This window comes from Eurosta solidaginis, chromosome 3 (genome assembly GCF_040869045.1).
Source record: "Eurosta solidaginis isolate ZX-2024a chromosome 3, ASM4086904v1, whole genome shotgun sequence".
NCBI lineage: Eukaryota > Metazoa > Arthropoda > Insecta > Diptera > Tephritidae > Eurosta > Eurosta solidaginis.
In genome coordinates, this window is record NC_090321.1 from 178,876,001 (window position 1) to 178,899,125 (window position 23,125).

Genomic DNA, 23,125 nt, shown 5'->3' on the forward strand with positions numbered 1-23,125 from the left:
CCACATGAAAGCGCCACTGGTTGCATCGAATTTGACGTTGGCTGTATTAACGTCGGCAGAGTTTAACATTGAGACGTTGGCGGGGTTAACGCTGACTGAAGCTGGGTCGAAAAGGTTTGCAGTGGTATATAGGCCACTGTTATAATGACTGCAAGTACCCGTAGTGCTGGCAAAATTAGCGCTTGTGATTATACAGTTTGTAGGTATGGTGCTGGTACAATTAGCACCTGGAGATATAAAATTGGCATGTATGGTGCTGGCAGAATTAGCACCTGGAAATATAAAATTGGGATGAATGGTGCTGGCCGAATTAGCACCGGCAATATAGGCACTATCTGAAGTAGTGCTGCCTTTAGTGAGGTTTTCGTGACTTATTGTGCTTGCCATCGAAGGATGGGGTGTCTCAGATACAAATATACGATTACCTGAGTTAACAAAGATGACTTCATCGGGTTTGAAGCCGGCAGGCTTGGCTTCGTTGCTAGGTACGTCGGCGGCGGTGACGTTGTTAGCTGTCTGACGATGTAGGGCATCCTTGTATTCTACCTTTTCCTTCTCCGATGATACAAGTGACATTTGCAAGGTTTTTATTTGCTGGCGTAAGTCTTCAATGAGTTGATCATGTGCCACCATTGTGGTGTTGGCTTCGTCCTCACTGCTGGAACTCTTATTCGTACTATTGTTGTCGGCCATTTTCTTGTCTCGAATATTCGATGAACGCTTTCTCATACGAAGATTATAGCGTGAATTTACTGGTGCAGATTTTACGCGAGTACTTTTTGCGTATTTCATTAACAATATTTACGATTTGCGATTATATAAGCGCGGTTAGCGTAGCAATTTGTTCGTAAATTGCGAAAAGATATAAAAAGATGTTGTGACTAAACAACTTTTGGCTAAATTTACGAGGCTTTCGAAAGTATAAAGAACAGGCTTTACTGAGTTTTATATAATTCGCTTTTATTATTTGTAACGTGTGAATATTGTATAGTTTAAAATGAATAGTTAAATGCAATATATGGCGCACTTTTGCGCTTTACTAATAGTTATAGAGAAATTGTTTAAATTAGTTAAATTGGTAAATCGTTTAAACGCAGCTCAGCGTAGCGGCGGTTTTGTTTTTATATCTTTTCGTGCCTCGTACGCGTCTGAATTCTCGTAGCCAACTGATTCCTCGAAGGAACGTTTCGCTTAATTCAAACGCGCTTACATTTTTGGCACGATTGCATTTTTGAGTATCAATACAGATAAGTTGTAGTTTTTTGTATAAATAATAAGATAATTCAAATTCAGTTTCGAAGTGATTGACAAGCAGTTTCATTTAAATAAGATTTAAAACACTGTAACGTTCTTAAGGAATATTTCCGAGCATTCTATGGTTTAAACAGTAACAATAGGTCTCGATCTTTCAGCCAGAGTTGGTTTTAATTGCGCCCTAAAAATTAGTGTTGCACTGTGTCCTGTATGATAATAGCTATTATAAGTAAATTACAACATTTGTGTGCATGGACAAGGTTGTCTACTTACTCGATATTGCCTGTCAAAGAAAAGAAATTCTTGTCGCAATCGTCAGTGAAAATCATCTATAAGACGATTCTACAAAAAAAAAATGTTCTTTCTCCTAAAGTTTATTTTATCAATTTCTGTTTTATTATAAACAAAAACGAAAAGAAAATACCTTTTTTCGGTATAAAGTTTGCTTTCGTAATAGTTATAGTAACTACACTCATGACGCTAGAGTGATAACCAAACCACGATCAGGTGTTTTGTACAAATCTAGAATAACCTAAAATATTGTCGCGAAAGTTTTAATATGAAGCAAATGCTTTTTGGGCAATTTATTAAAGTTCGAGACATAAATATGAATTAAATATATCTCTCATCCTCTGTGAAGCCTATGAAGCATATTTTGGCTGTCCTGTTTAGAATCAAGACAAGACATGGGCTCCACATGTTGCTTATAGTTATTGTAATAGATGTTTGCAAGGTAAGCAAGTTTTAGTTAATTAGTAAACTAAATAAAGTATACCTATTTATTTCTCTTTCTATATTTTAGGTTGGTATCGAGGTGAGAAAAGGTATATGATATTTGCAACACCAAAAATCTGGCGGGATCCAAAGGACCACGTTAAAGACTGCTAGTTTTGCATTATGAATTCGAGTAAAAGACGTAGAGGTAAAAATGCAAAACCTATCGAATATCCTGACTTTGAATCTTCTTTTGCTCCAGTCGCACACCATCTGACACGACCAGCACCAGAGCCACCGAAAAAATTATCGCAGAGAAATGGCTAATCTCTTAGTTCTTATAAAAGCAATGCCGATAAGGAGTTTTTACCGACACCAGAACAACCAAAACATCACCTCATCACTACTGAAGATTTTAGTAATTTGATTAGAGATTTAAATTTACCAAAAAGTAAAGCAGAGCTTTTAGGGTCTTCTTCGAACAACGCTATCAAGGCCTATATAATGAAAACATGATGGGAAACTATATTTGGGGTTTATTGAGGGATAGTACTTATGAATATGAAAGAAAAAGTAAAAGTGTACATTTCTTAGTCATTTTCCACTTTTTTGTAAGTTATTTTGACATTAAAACTCAATATTTATATTTATTTGCAGGGCTGCTCAAAAATTTTTGTATTGAAGTGTAAATACTAACACAACTACAAAAATTATAAGTGCACTGAGAAAAAGTAAAATATTTTTAAATGGAATTATTTTTTGTAAATAATATTGAATACAGTTCAAGTAATTTTATGTACATATGTATAGATCTACATATAATAATACAACAAACATAGAACATGTATTAAGTTAAATGGAATAAACGCAGTAACAAATTCATAATGTGTATACTTAATATAATTATGTTGCCTGTCGCAACTTTATTTGAATGTTTTGATAACATCTTAAAAGTCTATTGTTGCACTATATGTGGATAATTGAAGTGGAGCCGCGAATAACGTTGTAAATGACAGGAAAGAAAAAAAAAACGTTTTTTGGAGGCTTTGTGGTTGTTTTTTGTTCCTGTATTGTTGGCTTGTCCAAAACAATGACATTAATGTGACAGTGGAAAAACGTTCCATATTCCAAGCGCGACAGCAGTTAAAACGTTTTTCCATTATGCACAGCATCTGTACTGATGGCTTTTAAAACGTTGTTCCAATGAGCAATACGGTTTGTAGGAACGGATTTAAAATGTTACTATCGCAAAAAAAAATATGTATTGGTTTGTTTTTTAAATAAAGAGTATATTATAGAATGCTTACCATTTATTTATTTCATACAAAAAGTTAATTCGGCATCAAAACATAAATGTGTTCAAAACAGAAATGAAAATACTCCAAAAACTGTGAATAAAGCTTGGTTTGCTTTGAGCCCATTTACACAATAACTTTCCAACCTATCTTTTTTGTTTACTTCTTTTCAAATATTAATTTCCGAGTGTTTTCACGGTCATTTTTACATAAAGAGGGCGAAAAACCATCGTGTAAGGGTGCTCTTTCAAGTAAGAGATTTATATACTATCTTTATTTACTGCAGATCGATTTATAGAACTTTGCGTACTTCTCAGGCCAATAGTCCTTCATTTGACCAACACTAAATTTTTGGCAATTGAAATAGCAAAGACAATCACAAACCTAAATATAAACAATAAATAAAATAAAAATTAAAGCAAGTGCACTTAAAACGTTTTTCCACATTACTTGTTCAGGAGCGTTTTTTTGAGGGATACTTTTGTTTTTCCTGGTTGTATATGCATTTCCACTATTTCTTAACTTTTTGTTTTTAATATCTTTCCAATTGTTAATATTACATTTCCTTTTTGTACCTCGGTTACACTTATCAATTACCTGCGACAACTGCGATCATATCATTTTGCGTGTAACTTACAATGTTTTTCCACGGACTGACTTCTTCTAATTGCTTTTTAATTAGTACGCAATTTTAACTTATTTGATGCTTTAGAGATGCACGAGAGTAACAGTAATGGAAATCTGCAAAAAAAAAACACGTTTTGCAAAAATTGGCTTTTAAAACGTTATTTGCGGTTCCGCTTCAATTGTATAACGGCTAATAATAAATTAATATTTCATTTCTTAAAATCGGATACTTGTCTTTGCTCGTACTTTTCCAAAAATCAATGCCTTGTAATTTTGTTTCCTTAAGGAATGAATCAGTTTGTAAATTGCACAATTCCATCTGAAGCTGTGGACTTTGCGATAATATATCACAAGTCATGGGACTGTAATTGAATTGGTAAAATTTGTTTAATTTCGACGAAATCTTTGAATCGGCTCTGAAAACTTATTTTCAAGCTTTCTATGCTGCTTTTCATGTAACTTAAATCAAAGTCTATATTCTCATACTCAATAAAAATTGTCCTTAAACAAGGGAAGTGGAACAATTTTTCTTTTTGTAGGTCGCCCAAAAATATGTCAATTTTATATATAAAGCCAATTATAAAATCGGCCATCTAAAAAAGAGTTTTATTTTTTCCTTGTAACGATAAGTTTAAAATGTTTAAGTGGTTGGTATTATCTGCTAAGATGCTAAATCAAACTTAAAATTTTCTGAAGATTTTCCATTAAGTCCGTGTTTTTTAAATTTAATATAGCGAAATCTAGTATTTGATTTCTTATTTCAAAAAATCGTTTTAAGCATTTTCCTCCTCTGCTCAGCCACCTTACTTGTATAAACATTACCAAATCACCATATTGACATTCGCATTCGTCTAGAAATTTCTTAAATTTTCTATGTGTAAGTGCGTTATGACCTCTTATATTTTTAAAATTTGTTCTACAATATCCATAGTTTTAGTGGCATACTTCCATTGAGCGCATAAGTTTTCTTGATGGATTATGCAGTGATTTGCAGGTACTTCTATTCCCCTTTTGATTAGCTGACCAACAAGACCATTATTCTTACCAACCATGGCTGGTGCTCCATCTGTACATATAGCTGACAGTTTTGTCAAAGCAAGATTCTCATTGAACTTTTTATAAATAGCGTTGAATATATCTATTCCTCTCGTATTTTCCAAAAGTGGCATGATACCAAATATCTCCTCGCTAATTTCAAAATCATCATCAATAATGCGTATTCCTAAGCACTGATATGTGAGATGTTAGTAAAAATATACTAGCTTTCTGAAGTATATCAGATATTTCGATGGTGATTTTTTTTTGTGGTTTAAAATATACATTTTTGTCAAACTTTTACTGAAAAGTAATTTTTTTCACCCGTGATAGCATTTTATTATGCTTTAAAGCTACGTACCTATCAAGAGCTGGCTAGTATCTGCTATGTCACAAGACTCATCAACTGCAATTGAAAAATATCTGCATGAATCCAGTTTCCCTCTCAATTTATTATTTAAATTTTGGTGTAAATTTTCAATTCGACGTGTTACTGTTGATCGGGATAGTTTTACCCTGCTTATTTCGCTTGCAATTGTCCTTCCATTTACTGCAAAACATGAAAGCCTGGCATATTTCTTTTATCAAAGGTCCATCGGAAATGGGCTTAAAACTTGTTGCTTTACGTAAGCTTTTCATGTACGATGCTTTCAATTCGCACATATTATCATTATCTTTGGTGTATAAAATTCTGACATGATTTGGAGGACCTTCGTCTTCAATCACATCAAGTTTTCTTACCGCAACATACTCAAAAAACTCTTCTTTTAAGGCTTTAACCTTTTCTAGCCTTCCTTCATCCCCTTTGGCCATTTCAAAAAAGTTTTGGTGACACGTGAAAAAATGACGTGTCAACTGGGATTTCGAAATTTTTTTCATAGTTACAAAGCACAACATACATTGTGCTTCACACCCAAAATTTTCACAAAAAAGGAACTCATGCTCCCATTCTTTACTAAAGGACATTTCTATTACTCGCTATTAATTCCAAAATTCGCACACACCAAATATATGACAACTTTTTGTTATACAATTTTTTTCAGTGCTGTCACATTTTATATATTTTTTCCATAGTAAATTTGTTTTTTTTTTTTTCAATTTGTATATTATATCCAAGTGCTTGTTCATCATATGAAACTGTTTTTGCTTTGACCTTCCATATGAAAATCAAAAACTTCGATATGAAATTGATTTATATGCGAGGGCATACGGGAGTGCTTTGAAATGTTTTTTTTATATTCAAAGTTTGAGTTTGTATCTGTGCTATGATTCAGGGCAAAACAAAAACAAAAGTGCTACAAGTGTATAGGGGTTGCGCAGCACTGTTTATTTGAATTGTTTCATTTTCAAGGTAAAATTAAAACCACAGATTTCGAAACATTTTGTTCAAACGGTTTCCTAAATAGGAAAGCAAGCTTTTTCATGTCATATACTTCTTTTCGTCAAATTACGACCTAAAGAATTGAAATTTAATGCTATGAAGTCAAAGTCAAATTTTCTGCTGCCCGTGTAATCAAAGTCAAGGCCTCAAGGTCCGGCCATAGCATTGAAAGCAGTACAATGCCATAGACAAATCCATTCACATGTTTCCTTGTGCTTATCATAATGAAATTATTTTTACTTTACAACATAAAGATAGATAGATGTACATATACGAGTATGTATCAAAGTTCATATGTGTGCTTGGTAAAATGTTAAAGAAAGAGCTGTTAGAATTATTTTTCACCTACTTGCAAGCAATCCTTTCAGCTAACACGTGTTGCTTTATGAAGCAATTTTTGTTTTTTTCTTTTCTATTTTGCAGCTATGCGCATGCGCTATACTTCTATTGGAAATGCCTGGAATTTGCCGCCAAATGAAAAATTCGGAGTAAGAACTTCATGCAACAATCATTGAGTTGATTGGAGACAGTTGGTGCGTATACGTGACATTGTGCAGACACAGGCCCGGCGTTACTTTCTGTCATCATTTTTGTGAGCTTACGAAATATACAGATTAGGAATCGCATTTCTCAATGCTGTGAATTTATTTGTTTATTCCAATTTTTGTGTAATTTCATTGGGAAAGTTTTTGTGTAGAAAGTGTGAATAATTCTTAATAATAACAAATTAAAAAAAAAAAAATACAAATTATGTACTTGAAAAATATTTTTACCAAAATTACGTATGTGTAAAATTTTCATCATGTGAATGTTTACAAATATTTAAAAATCAAGTTTGGAATTCATTCAAATTGCTAATTGCACTGGGAATATAAAAATGTACTTTGCTCAATTGGGAAATATTTAATGAAAATATTTGATGAAAAAAATGTGTTGGCTGTCAGTTCGGTTTGTTGAGTGCAGAAAGAGATTAAGCGCATTTTGGTGTTTATATTTACATTAAATTTACACACAACTATGCCTGCCCACCATATGGCTCATTCCAAGGTGAAGGACGTTAAATTGGTACTTTCATTCAAAGGTACATAAGATTTTTAGTTTTGTTAGAAATTGCTTCAAACATTAGAATTACTTGAAATATTTTTTTAAAGAAAAACTTTCCAGATCATTAAAAAAGGACTTTGTAATTAGTTAAGACGCCCTCGAGCTAGAAACGAGTACCTACACGGAAAATGCTCAACAGCCTTTTCGGTAGTAGTGGTTATTCCATAAGCTCATGGGTTTCGAAAATATATTCATTGCATTATTCTTGTTGTAAGCTTTCCAGCTGCCTCGTCTTATATGCGTCGTGCTCCTTTTTATCTGCAGCTTTTTTTGTTTAAATTTGTTCCATGTGTTGTGTGAATGCCTGAAGTACTCGGACTTTAGGAGCTTAGGTACTTGGGCTATTGGTGGTAGTGATGTTTTTGATGTTAGCAGTGCCCTCTGTACTAATCGGGAAATAAAACAGTTAAGTACGGCCACCGTGGTGTGGTGATAGCGTGCTCTGCCTATCAGAACGAAGATCGGCTGCCTTGCAGATGCCGTCGGGAGTCGGCGTAAAATATGTAGATCTCGTCCCACCAATTTGTAGGAAAACTCAAAAAGAGTACGACGCAAATTTGAAGTGAAGCTCGGCCCCTAAAATCTTTTCGAGTTATCGCGCCTTGCATTTTCTTTTTCCAGTACGTATTTGTTGGCTGGTTTTTAGGAGACGAATTGTGTGATGTAAATATATATTTAAATCATTGTACTTTTTTCTGGTCTTAAGTTTTCTGCCCGTGTGTAAAACCCGAGTATCCAAAAAAGTTTAAGTTTTTGGGATTTGCCCATATATATCTCTTGGCGGCTTTTAATCGTAGTAAGCCGGTCCGTAGTAGGCAATTGGTCAACCGTAAGTTGCTTTGCCTGAAAGATTTAAATCGTGGCGTCATGGGGGACAGAATGCCTGCTCCAAAGGTTCTCTTGGGAAAGGCCCTTAGGGATATTCGTTGGGGCAAGAATGGCAGATGCCTTCAACCTGACCAAGATGGTGGTGTGCGCTTTCATGCCCCTACTGTCCAACTTCAAGATGAAAATTACTGTTATTTTATTTCACTAAGTACCGTTTTCTCAAGGAACCTTTAAGGTGTATCGGTACGATAAAAACATTTTTGTGAATAAAATGCGTGCAATGAAAATTTCTGCTATTTCAGATGAATTACGAAGAAAGTACTAAAAATATCGGGCCGCTTGTTCGAAAAGAAGATATTTTTTGCCAATGGAATGCTGCTAATGTTTCGCCCATGAATACCCATTGCGCCAGAAGAGTAGCCGGTTGTATAAACTTAACCAGTTCCAGGAAGGTAGCCAGTTCAAAAAATAATCGGTTCCAAAAAACTTGCCTGTTTCAACAAAGTTCAAAAAAGTAGTGGCCTTCAAGAAAGGAACAGGTAACAAAAATCTAATCGGTTTGAAAAAAATTACCGGGTTCCAAAAGTTAACCGGGTTCCAGAAAAGGAAACAGTTGCGAAAAGTAATCTGTTACAAGAAAGTAACCGTTAAAATAACGACTTCATTTCCATTTCGTTCACCATAGTTTACTGTGGAATTAACCATATGCGTGTGCTTCTATGCTACCTACTCATATTTACACGCTTATAAATTGTTTTGTCAGTTTCGTTTCACTTTAAATTAATCGGCAAAGATTAAAAGCTGAAAAAATATATGGCTCTCTTGTTAGTGTGTTTATATAAACAAAATATACAAACAAAATTGGGAGGATGAAATCTTTGCGCTAAGGGGAGTTCATTGCATACGAGGTGTGTTCAGAAAATAACGGGAATTTTCGTTTTTTGAAAAAGATATTTATTTATTCATTTACATTAATGTTGTCGCCTTCAAAATGGTCTCCATTAGATATTATGCACTTGTGCCAGCGCTTCTTCCCATTCTCCAAACATTTCTCAAACTCGATCTTTGGGATAGCCTCCAGCTCTTTCAGCGATTCGCTTTTAATTTCACCCATGATTCAATTACACGAGGTTACGCATGTAGTTTTTTTTTTTTAAATGTGACAATCCCCACTCATGGCTGTTTTTAAGAAGAAGTGGAGAAGGGGGAAAAATTGAATACCCTTTTTCAAAAAAGCACAAATTCGACAAAAATCTCTTTTGAGACATGACGATTGATAAAGCTTTAGCCAAGAGCTTTGTTAGAGAATGTGTTAGTCACATTTGACACTGAGAGAAAATGATGGTGTGCATAACGCGTCATAGATAAATTCTAAAATGGATATATGGACTGCAGTTTAGGAGCTCAAAGCTTCTAAGCAATTTTAGCTGTCGTATTCGAAAAAATGCGTTTCAAAAGCTTTCAAATCAAAAAATTTTTTTTAATCCGAAAAAAATTTCTTTCGAATAGAGTTACATAATAACACACCTAACCACTTACTCAAGCAGCGCTCATGACTCTGAACTGCCCCATGACTTCGTGTAAGATCGTCAGCGGCTGCAAGAGGTCGCTTTAGGCTGCAGCTAACTACGCAACAGGCATCGATGGATGCAGCATATGTGGTCGAGATGCCAGTGGCCTAAATGAAGAAAGAACGGAGATACCTTTTTACAGCCTTTAGCTATACCCAGCTTGAGCACACGCTCGGTTTCAAACTTTTGGCAGTTACACAAAAGGGGAACTTCCGGAAGTTGCTCAGTACCCCGTAAACGAGATCAGAAATTACACGCGGCTGAGCTAAATGTTTTGAAAAGAGGGCCGAACAACCTTTTACCAGCACCTCGTTGTCTTTAGAATACGGGCAGCACAGCTTATTTGTGGCATCTGCAAAATAATTACAAAGTTCAAGTACTCAACATTGTTACAAGATTGCGTTTTTGTTTGTAATTTACCCAAATATTTACATCAAAATTATTAAATTTTTCACGAATGTTACCAAAAGAAATTATCAAAACTAAAAAAGTGTACCACAACATTTTTTTCTGACAAGTAGGTAAAACTTTCAGTACTATTTTAAAGTTTGTTCATTATTCAGAAAGGAGTTTGAAAAGAAATAACACTTCCCATTTTTAGGAGCGACTTGGGAGTTTGGAATGTGAAAAGCACAGGGTGGTCTAAGGCTACATGTGTAACCTTTAATAATTAAACCATGATTTCATCTATGCTTGTAAAACGACGGCCCTTCAAGGTTCTCTTTATTTTTGCAAATAAAAAAAGTCACACGGAGCCATGTCTGGCGAATATGGAGGGTGGGGCATCGTTGCAGAATTGTGTTTGGCCAAAAATTCACGAACAAGCAATGAAGTGTGGGCAGATGCATTATCGCGGTGCAAAAGCCATGAATTCTTTTGCCAAAAAATCGGAATTTTTTACGTAAACGACATTGAACTTGCAGGTAGTACTCTTTATTGACCGTTTGACCTCGTGGCAAGAATTCGTGATTCACTATGCCATTCAAATCGAAGAATACTGTGAGTATAACCTACACGTTCGACCGCATTTGTCGAGCCTTTTCCGGTCTTGGCGATCCAGAATGCCTCCACTGTTTTACTCATTGCAGACTCGCCGTAGGCCTTTGTTAACATTTCGCACACTTTGTTAAACTTTATTTATTCCATTTCCAAAACTTGATTTTTTGATCCATTTTTTTAATAAACGAAAATCGCCGACCTCATAAAAACACGTCTAACCTTATCAGCTGTCACTGACAAAGTAAACAATGAATTCAGCTGAAAATTTTATCATACATGATGAAATGAATATTCAGGTGTTCTCATCCCGTTGACGTTTTCCCTTATTCTGACAAGTTCGGCATGCATAATTTAGAGGGTTGTCTATCATACAGAACTGCCTTTGAGTTCTACTACGATCGTAGTAGATTTTACTATACGTTTAGAAATATTTTAACTATATAAGCCATTACTAGAATTGTTTAGCTAAAAAGGTTAACGTAACTTTGTATTCCCTAACAGAATATAGACAAAATTTTGCAGAAAACTAATTTACTTGAAGAATTTGTACTAAAAATTAATCAATCCAAATTTATTACTTTAGAAATACACATAAATACTGGCATTTAGAGCTGCCAAAGAAGTGAGGTTATGTTGTTGACATCACCTTTATTATTACATCATGGTATCATACTTCAGTGACATGTGTATCAGCATTATAAAAAAAAAAAAAAAAAACAAATTAAAAAATTCTTATTATTTTCTGAACACACCTCGTATAATGTAAGCATTTTTAGAGACATTTTATTGATCGGATCAACAAGATAATTCATAATTAAGATTTAAATTCATGCGAAAGCTTATTGAAGTTATTGTGAAATATGACGACAGCGCAAACAATTTGACTGACGTATTTGGTTATATGGCAATAAATTATGATTTACACTGTTGTGGTAAGTATACGCTGTAAAATTTTTAGAAAGTAAAAAAAAAATTAAAATGAACTTTTATGAGCACCACTGACGCTGATTATGCCCTGGTTTGATTGTGGATATTCCATGACCCATTCTGAGGTTAATAGCGGAAATGGCTGTTTATTCAAATGTTTATATTTCTAATAGCAAATATTATCTGGGGTCATATAGTTAAAATAATAAATTGCAAAATTGTACGCATATATGTAAGTGGGCTGATCAAAAAGCAATTAAGCTCAACAAACAAACATTATTTGCTTTCAGAAATGTCACTTAACTGAGGAAATAGAATTTGATCGCGCGCATGGTCATCATGTTGGTTGGTTCGTTTGGTTAGGCATACAATGGCCTTTTCAACTGATTTTGAAAATGCTTTGCCAGCAGAAGTAAGACATCAAATTAGCAAATGAACGTCAAACGGTTGATAGAGTGCAGCAAAGTGTTCCTGATGAGTTGGACTGTTTTGTGTTGCTTGTGGGGGGCCATAGGGCGTAATGTAATTAATTGCAGCAAAGCAGTAGAGTGCCCTCGCCTACCTTGGTATCGCTTACGTATTGCATCAACGTGACGTGACGTTCCGTATTTCCCATTTTTAAGAGCCTTTTGGTTTCTTATCTTTCAGTACTTTTTATACTCAGTTGAGCAGAGCTCACAGAGTTTATTAACTTTGATTGCATAACGGTTGGTTGTACAGGTATAAAGGAATCGAGATAGATATAGACTTCCATATATCAAAATCATCAGTATCGAAAAAAAATTCGATTGAGCCATGTCCGTCCGTCCGTCCGTCTGTCCGTTAACACGATAACTTGAGTAAATTTTGAGGTATCTTGATGAAATTTGGTACGTAGGTTCCTGGGCACTCATCTCAGATCGCTATTTAAAATGAACGACATCGGACAATAACCACGCCCACTTTTTCGATATCGAAAATTTCGAAAAATTGAAAAAGTGCGATAATTCATTACCAAATACGCATTAAGCGATGAAACTTGGTAGGTGAGCTGAGCTTATGACGCAGAAGAGAAAACTAGTAAAATGTTGGACAACGGGCGTGGCACCGCCCACTTTTAAATGAAGGTAATTTTGAAGTTTTGCAAGCTGTAATTTCGTAGTCGTTGAAGATATCATGATGAAATTTGGCAGGAACGTTACTCTTATTACTTTATGTCGGCTTAATAAAAATTAGCAAAATCGAAGAACGAACACGCCCACTTTTAAAAAATTTTTTTTTTTTTAATTCAAATTTTAAAAGAAAAGTTAATATCTTTACAGCATATAAGTAAATTATGCCAAAATTCAACTCCAGTAATGATATGGTGCAACAAAATACAAAAATAAAAGAAAATTTCAAAATGGGCGTGGCTCCGCCCTTTTTCATTTAATTTGTCTAGGATGCTTTTAATGCCATAAGTCGAATAAAAATTAACCAATCCTTGTGAAATTTAGTAGAGGCTTATCTCCTAGGACGGTAACAGTTTTCTGTGAAAAAGGGCGAAATCGGTTGAAGCCACGCCCAGTTTTTATACACAGTCGATCGTCTGTCCTTCCGCTCGGCCGTTAACACGATAACTGGAGCAAAAATCGATATATCTTTTCTAAACTCAGTTCACGTACTTATCTGAACTCACTTTGTATTGGTGTAAAAAATGGCCGAAATCCGACTATGACCACGCCCACTTTTTTGATATCGAAAATTACGAATAATGAAAAAAATGCCATAATTATATACCAAATACGAAAAAAGGGATGAAACATGGTAATTGTATTGGTCTATTGACGCAAAATATAACTTTAGAAAAAAACTTGGTAAAATGGGTGTGACACCTACCATATTAAGTAGAAGAAAATGAAAAAGTTTTTCAGGGCGAAATCAAAAGCCCTTGGAATCTTGGAAGGAATACTGTACGTGGTATTACATATATAAATAAATTAGCGGTACCCGACAGATGATGTTATGGATCACCCTGGTCCACATTTTGGTAGATATCTCGAAAACGCCTTCACATATACAACTAAGGGCCACTCCCTTTTAAAACCCTCATTAATACCTTTAATTTGATACCCATATCGTACAAACACATTCTAGAGTCACCCCTGGTCCACGTTTATGGCGATATCTCGAAAAGGCGTCCACATATAGAACTAAGGCCCACTCCCTTTTAAAATACTCATTAACACCTTTCATTTGATACCCATATCGTACAAACAAATTCTAGAGTCACCCCTGGTCCACCTTCATGTCGATATCTTGAAAAGGCGTCCACCTATAGAACTAAGGCCCACGCCTTTTTGAAATACTCATTAGCACCTTTCATTTGATACCCATATCGTACAAAAACATTCTAGAGTCACCCCTGGTCCACCTTTATGGCGATATCTCGAAAAGGTGTCCACCTATAGAACTAAGGCCCACACCCTTTTAAAATACTCATTAACACGTTTCATTTGATACCCATATCATACACAAAAATTCTAAAGTCACCCCTGGCCCACCTTTATGGCGATATCTCGAAAGGGCATCCACCTATATATCTAAGGTCCACTCCCTTTTAAAATACTCATTAACACCTTTCATTTGATACCCATATCGTACAAACAAATTCTAGAGTCACCCTGGTCTACCTTTATGGATATATCTCGAAAAGGCGTCTACCTATAGAACTAAGACCCACGCCCTTTTAAAATACTCATTAGCACCTTTCATTTGATAACCAAATCGTACAAACAAATTCTAGAGTCACCCCTGGCCCACCTTTATTGCGATATCTCGAAAGGGCATCCACCTATATATCTAAGGTCCACTCCCTTTTAAAATACTCATTAACACCTTTCATTTGATACCCATATCGTACAAACAAATTCTAGAGTCACCCTGGTCTACCTTTATGGATATATCTCGAAAAGGCGTCTACCTATAGAACTAAGGCCCACGCCTTTTTGAAATACTCATTAGCACCTTTCATTTGATACGCATATCGTACAAAAACATTCTAGAGTCACCCCTGGTCCACCTTTATGGCGATATCTCGAAAAGGCGTCTACCTATAGAACTAAGACCCACGCCCTTTTAAAATACTCATTAACACCTTTCATTTGATACCCATATCGTACAAACAAATTCTAGAGTAACCCCTGGTCCACCTTTATGGCGATATCTCGAAAAGGCGTCAACCTATAGAACTAAGGCCCACACCCTTTTAAAATACTCATTAATACCTTTCATTTGATACCCCTATCGTACAAACAAATTCTAGAGAAACCCCTGGTCCACCTTTATGGCGATATCTCGAAAAGGCGTCCACCTATAGAACTAAGGCCCACACCCTTTTAAAATACTCATTAACACGTTTTATTTGATACCCATATCATACACAAAAAATCTAGAGTCACCCCTGGCCCACCTTTATGGCTATATCTCGAAAGGGCATCCACCTATAGATCTAAGGTCCACTCCCTTTTAAAATACTCATAAACACCTTTCATCTGATACCCATATCGTACAAACAAATTCTAGAGTCACCCTGGTCTACCTTTATGGAGATATCTCGAAAAGGCGTCTACCTATAGAACTAAGACCCACGCCCTTTTAAAATACTCATTAATACCTTTCATTTGATACCCATATAGTACAAACAAATTCTATAGTCACCCCTGCTCCACGTTTATGGCGATATCTCGAAAAGGCGTCCACATATAGAACTTAGGCCCACGCTCTTTTAAAATACTCATTAATACCTTTTATTTGATACCCATATCGTACAAACAAATTCTCGAGTCAGGCCTGGTCCACCTTTATGGCGATATCCCTAAATGGCGTCCATCTATAGATCTATGGCCCACTTCCTCTTAAACTACTCTTTAATACCTTCCATTTGATACACATGTCATACAAACACATTCCAGGGTTACCCTAGGTTCCTTTTACAACATGGTGATTTCCCTTACTTTGTCTCCACAGCTATCAACTGAGTATGTAATGTTCGGTTACACCCGAACTTAGCCTTCCTTACTTGTTTATTTTATATTTATCTTAAAAATCGTTAAGGTATGTAGATCTGTTCACTATATATTTCTTATCTTATACATCCGTTTATTCGGAGATTACGAACGGGATAAGATTATTCTTCAGCCCCATTCATGAAAGGTATGAAGTCTTCGGCACAGCCGAAGACATTCCCGTTCTTACTTGTTTTGCTTTTATTATGGTTTCTACGAAGTTGCAGATTTGTTGCTACTCGGCTTTTCCGCATTAGAAAAAAGAAAAGAAATACTAGGTGCGATTTAACTCCAAACAGATTTGAGCCTAGCTGCTCTTTTATTTTGCGTCTGGCTTCTTATTAATCTTTCCTACATAGCGGGAGTTGAAATGTAGGTGAATTTTCACCTAGAAACTTTTCATGCTAGAAATACACTCGGAATGTTTGCCAAAGCATGGCCGAGGGACGACCCCCTGTCCACCAAACAAGAACTTAATAGTAAAAAAGTGGTCTCACAATTGTCGTAAATACCCAATGAGAAAGTTTGGGTGATAGGCCGTACGTGCATCCTCTTGCATGCATACAGTGCCACGACATCTTACTATCTAATATTACTCCTAGTGTGCTATATTTTTCTTGTAGGATTACCCCTCTGAGCTTAGACATAGTTTAATAAATTACCCTACATTTCCTAGTAAATAATACTAGATCACTTTTTTCCGAATTGGCGGTGAACCCGATATATCCCGTAATGCCTGATCCATCAGAGAGCTGATTGTTGTTAGGCATCTGCCGCTTATGATGACTGAAACTTTATCTGCATATGCCGTAAGTTTGATAGGTCCTCTGTCGAACCGCCTAAGCAAATGATTTATAAACAGCGTCCACAGCATTGGTGATAGAACCCCTGCAAAGTGGTGAATGAAGAAAAATTTAAAAGAAAAATTTACTCAAATGTAAATAATTTTTTCCCTTCATCGTTTCACAAAAGAAGAGATATCCTTTTTGTGAGAAATAAACAAAAAAAAGTACAAAGGAAAGTTACTCTCCTATTAAAAAAAATTAAAATGTCGAAGAATTAATTTTCAACCTGAAAAGGTAAAGATAACATTTTCCTCGAATTCGGCCTATGTAAACAATATACTGACTCAGATAACACACAAAGATGGCTATCAAACTCATTTAGGTTAGGCCCTCGTTTTGCCTTTTTTACACAAACTTAAAATTCTCGTGAACATCTTTGAAAGTTAATGGAAATTTTGATGTAGCGGTAAAATAAAGAGTAGTAAAGAGGTCAAGTAGAAACAAACGATGCGTAAAATGAATTCGTTTGATACTTATTTACACAAGTACTAAATTTGATATAAGTGAAATTAAATCTTGGCTAAATTAATTTTAAATGAAAACCAGTAAGGAAGTTTAAGTTCGGGTGAAACCGAACAACATTGCATACCCTGTATATATGTTCTCTTGAAATGCTGTTGTTGTTTGTTTTGTGTGCTTAATAGAGTTACAAGGCTGCGCAATAATACATATACATATGATTTTATTCTTAGCTAATTTTTCTTAGAGTTATGGCTCCCGAAACATAGAACATTGCTTAGTCATAAAAGGGGCGGTGCCACGCCCGTTTTTAAAAATTTGAATTTTTTCCTATTTATTGTTATAAATCCACTTGGGAAATGAAATACCATTGATATAAAGCTCTTGTTTGCAAAGATATAGCTTATTTTATTCGTCCTCGACCCGTTTAAAAATCTTTTATATAAAAGTGGGCGTGACTCTTAACCGATTTCGCTAATTTTTCTTGAAAGCATTCCTTATAGTAAATGCAACCTCTCCGCCGAATTTTGTTACGATAGGTTTAACCATTTTTCAGTCATGATTAATAACATTTGTAAAATTGATTTTTCACAAGTGGGCGGTGCCACGACCATTAAAAATTTTTTTTCAAATTTTTATCAAGTCTCAATATCAGTCCACACGTCAAATTTCAACGTTCTAGGTCTATTATTTACTAAATAATCAAGTTTTTTGTGTTTTACAAAATGTTATATATATAAAAAGTGGGCGTGGTTATCATCCGATGCCGCAAATTTTCAATACCAATCTATTCTGGGTCCAGATAAGTTCGTGTACCAAATTTGGTTCAGATATCTCAATATTAACTCAAGTTATCGTGTGAACGGACAGACGGACATGGTTCAATGAAATTTTTTTTTTTTGGATACTGATGATTTTGATATATATGGAAGTCTATATCTATCTCCATTCCTTTATACCTGTACAACCAACCGTTATCCAATCGAAGTTATAATACCCTGTGTACAAGTACAGCTGGGTATAAAAAAAAGACCTAAGATAATTGTGAGAACAGCAAATGGCGAAAGGTTAGCCACCAAAACCTTACAATCACAAAAACTAAGAAACCAAAAACTGCAAAAAAAAAGAAAATAAATAAAACACAAAAAATGGCAAATACTAACAAAACAAATGTCAAAATAAAGTGAAAAATCAGCATACAAAAAACATTCCTTTCCCATGAAAAGTGGCTCGCTTATCTGTCTTTATTTTGCTACGGTTCCAATTTCGCGCTCTTAAAAAAAATATAAAAGAAATTGTATAGCTACAAGTTAAAATGTGTCAGGTGCTAAGGCGCTTGTAAAAATGCTTCAGGTACCATGAAAAAATACCTCCACATTATGATTATTCTAGCACCTTTATGAGTTGAAGTTTTAATAAAAAGTGCCAGGCAACCAGCTTAGGATTAAACAGAAAAACAGAAAGCATTCAATAACAACCTTAGCTTTCTCCTCCCTCTAGTCAAAGTTCATTTTAGATTGCTTCTGATGCGAAATATTTGGTTGAAGCCAAAGTTAGCGTCATGCAAAAGGAATGCGAAAGCAGCTGCGCTTATTACGAGGGTGAGCTAATTTAGAAGCATTTCTTTGAAAGGAAATTAGTGAAAATTATTATTCATCAAACGTGGAACCGAAGGTCTTGGGGAGTGTTATCGATGTTGATGGTCCTTTGCCGGATGCAGATCTGGTAAGTTCCGGTACCAAGCCCGGCGATATTGGGAACGATCTTTTATGACCACATGCGACCTTCTAGGCCATACCGCCTTCCCACCCCCTAGATCCATGAGGAGTTCAGAGAAGCTATATATTGCCCTGGCAACCTGAAAGTGTTGCGCTACACAACTCCTTGAATCTAGTTGGTATTTTAGTCGCCTCTTACGACAGGCATACCTACCGCGGGTAATTCCGCTGGGGTTTATCGCCTATTTTTTCTTCTTCTTACCTGTCTCATTATAGATCTTGTACCCTCTCCCTCTCCTGCCCCAACTAATTGCGGAGACATAGATAATTTAATTTATTACAAAAATAATTTAATTTATTACAGAAGGGGGTTGAGTGATGGCCTGCTTTCGAACTGATATGCCACGGATTCGAGTAGCTTACTTTACTTACTGAGGTATCACATCTTTGTCAGAAAACTTTACATGAAAACTTTTATGTTATTTTGGTTTTGTTTTAAAACAATTTTAAAATTTTAGACTTATTATTCAGAAAAGTTTTGAGTTGAAACTGAAGAAAACTAAAAAACATAGTAGTAAATTGAGAGGTTTTCAATTTCAATGGTTCAAAATTTAGGCTCAAGCCTATTTGGCTCAAGCCTATTGTTTTGTTGTCGGCTTATTATCAATGGCGAGTTATCGGTTTTTTATCGGCTATTCATCGCATTTTATCAGCGGGACTATTACCGAGGAAACTGATAGCATTAAAAAATTTAATCGATAACTTTTTGTAAAAAATCGATAGCTTTCGTTAATATTTCGATAGATAATCAACCACTTTTCGGTAAATATTTTATAAATTTTCGAAAACAAACCGAAAACTCGTCGACAACAAATATATAACTTATTGATAACCTTTGCTATCGTTAGCAAATTTATAACATGTCGAAAGTAACTCGATTACTCGACGTTACCTTGTCGATAACACACCTTTAATAAACAAATAATTCGTTGATGAGTAATTGAAAACACACCTAAAACTCACCTTCAAAACCCGTTAACACTTTGATAACGAATTGATAGAATGAAGTCTGGTTTCGGTTCCGGCTATGGGTTTGTCCTCGGTTTTGACTTTTAAACATTCCTGTCTTCTCAACTCCTTCCTTTTCTCTCCTTTCCATTTCTTGCTTTTCTTTATTTTTCTTGCCTGCCTAAACTATTTGCTCACAACTTAATTAACACTCACAGAAAGTTTTTAATTTGAATTTCTCTGATAAACATTCTTTAAACTTTTAAGCAACTAAATTTTTTGCAATACTTCGCCATGAAAAAATGCGCAAAGGTAAATAAATGAAATTTATCAGCATTAAAAATGCGAAAGGAGAAATTGTGTGACCTTAAATAAATAAAGCGCATCACTGCGTGCTCTTTAAGCGCTCGAAAATGTCTAAAATAAAAGCAAAGCAGCGAAAAACTTTTGCGTTCAGCTTTTTATGCGTTGTGGAAAATTTAGACTGCTTTGCAAAGTTAGCTCACACAATGTGAGTTTTTTACGTGTTTGTTGCAAATTTTTCGCATTTTTCCTCCTTTATATTTTTTGGTTCGCCGGAATTTACTTTTTTACAAACGCAGATCATTGTTTTATTGCTCGATGCTAACTTTGTTTATTTTGGTTCAATAATTTGTTTTTTTTTTTTTTAATTAGTTGTTAAACAATATTTATATGGCGCAATACATATCGTGACATAGTGAGTACAATGTCGAGAGCATAAAAATAATTTTCAATTATAGCAAATAAAATTTATCGCCTTCAGTTATTTTTTACTTTTACAAACTATGTATTAGAAAACCCCAAACTAGTATGCCTAACATAATAATAGTCATTGAAAAACTATTAGGTTTGGGTTTCCAATAAATTGAAAGAAAACAAAAATCATATTCAGACTTTTATTTTTTACACCTATAATAAAGAAACTGTTTACACAAATTAAACAAATTTTAGACCAGGCAATTCTTAAAAAAAATCGCAAGTTTTTTGTTTAATTTTTGGGATTTTTTCGAAAATATACATATCTTAATGTCGTACCTTAATATGAAAAGAAAATTTGGGATTAACTAAAAATCGCTCAACTTTTTATTCCAAAATTTCGACTGCGGCCTTTCTAAACAGTTTTATTTAGCTTGACTCTGTGTAGCTAACAGAATTTTGTAATTGAAATTTAAGTAACTTTCCGATATGCTAAAAGCTTGGAACTTAGAATATAGTTCAGAACCCGATGACAATGCAATAATAAGAAAAAATTAGATAGGTGGCGCATGGATCGAAATATTTCAAAAAATCGTATTTGTGGTCCGACTTGGCTCATATTTTGAGAACATAATACATATGTACATGAATATAAAGCGACCTATGAAGAACCCGATGACAATGCAATAATAAGAAAAAAACTCCGATAGGTGGCACATGGATAGAAATATTTCAAAAAATCGTATTTGTAGTCCGATTTGGCTCATATTTGAAACACATATTACATACGGGAATAGAAATCGCTTTGTGGGAAAAAAATTCCCACTAAGTGGCACAAGGATCTAGATATTCAAAAAAATCGTCTTTGTGGTCCGATTCGAAACAAATATTACTTACAGTCCGGTAGACGTTCGAGGAGGGAGAAGCATGCGTGGCACTGAGTCGAGTAAAGTTTTTGGAAGGATTATGTATTGACGATCTTGATTGTAACAAATTAACAGGAAAGAGTCGTTGTAATAATGAGTCACTAAATGAACTAAATATAATGAGAAATAATAGGAAATTAAATAAAGACAACCTTGAAAATAAAATAATAAAAAAAATATTTATGTTAAATGGTTTTATTGAAAACAATACTTACATGAAGTAATACTATTAATAAAAAATAGAAAATAATTAGGTAGGTCCAAGATATTAGTCACCACTCTCATCATCAATATAGAGCATCGATCCGACAATTAAGTAAAAGCGTTGGGTGCGTGAAATTTGTAAAAATGTGAGGCGTAGCATAACCTGCTTAAGGTTCAGTTGGTCTTACTTATGACTATAAATAGAAATTTGACCCGCCCATCGCTTTTATTTAATTGTCTCATCAACGCCCTAGATAGTTTAGGAGTGTGATGATTAGACCTAGGTTAGGTTAGGTTGAACTTGGCGGTCCATGAGGACCTCACATAGACTGATTGAGTCCGTAGTGTTACCAGAAGTTTGTTTTAACGACCAAACTGAAAAACCCTATCAAAAACCAGGACCTATATTATAAAATATCTCCGTCCTCTTGGCAAATACTAGAAGCTTCCTAGGACCTAAGCCACTTGCTGCTTCTAGATCTGACAGCTGTGTCACTCCTAATAGCTGGAGTCTTAGCCTGGCAAGTGCAGGGCACGAGCACAGAACGTTCTCCATCATTTCCTCCTCCAACCCGCACTTCTTACATCTGCTATCCTTGACCGAGCCTAATTTAAAGGCATTTGACGCCAGAAGGCAGTGTCCAGTCAGAATACCCGTCATGAGTCTACAGTCCTTTCTTTTTAATGATAGAAGCAACTTTGTTAATCTAAGCTTGTAAGACCTACACATAATCTTCGACACTTTACAGCCCTGCGGTTGAACCCACGCCTTTCCCGCTTGGCCGATCATGTGCCCATCTCGCCTTCGCTTAATCTCGCCCAGTCTAATTGGGACGTCTACGGAGTAAGCTTCAAGGGATGCACCCTTTTTAGCTAGTTCGTCCGATTTTTCATTCCCTTCTATTCCCATATTCCCTGGTACCCAATATAGATGTATGCTTCTCCCTGTCCCGAATCACTCCAGAGACTGCTTACACGCATTTAGATGCTGTGCTATGCGAGATTATTGCCTTAGTTGCTGCTTGACTGTCAATGTAAAAGTTAACACGGTTGCAGCTTAAGCTATTCTCTTCCAGGGTTTCTACTGCTTTGGTTACAGCTAATATTTCCGCTTGGAAAACGCTACAGTAATCTGGCAGCCTGTAGGATATGCTTATTTCTGGATCAGAACAGTATACCGCAGACACTACTCCTTCCACTACTTTGGAACCATCTGTGTACACATGTATCGCCTCGTCCGCCGTTTTGCGCACCTTTGCACCAACCGTCCACATGACTATACCTAGATCTACCTAATTATTTTCCAGCTTTTAGGATTATTTTTACTTAATGTAAGTAATATTTACAATAAAACCGTTTAACTTAAACATTTTTTTAAAATAATTTAATTTTATTCTAATAATTAATGTTAAAAATATTTTAAATCTTATTGTAATAGAAAAGAAATATTTGGAATTAAAATCTATGCGACTTTTATTCTAAAGATAG

The 23,125-nt window shown here is 35.2% G+C and overlaps 1 protein-coding gene across 2 annotated transcripts in view; it reads left to right on the forward strand.

The window, feature by feature from the left end:
- Nucleotides 1–6,876: 6,876 nt before the first annotated feature.
- The window catches only part of LOC137246817 (G-protein coupled receptor dmsr-1), a 796,706-nt gene continuing 780,457 nt past the window's right edge, over nt 6,877–23,125 (forward strand). For both annotated transcript variants that reach the window (XM_067777825.1, XM_067777824.1), the window contains exons 1-2: nt 6,877–7,387; nt 11,310–11,740. The gene's annotated coding sequence lies outside the window, so the exon portion shown is untranslated. The remainder of the gene's footprint in view (nt 7,388–11,309; nt 11,741–23,125) is intronic.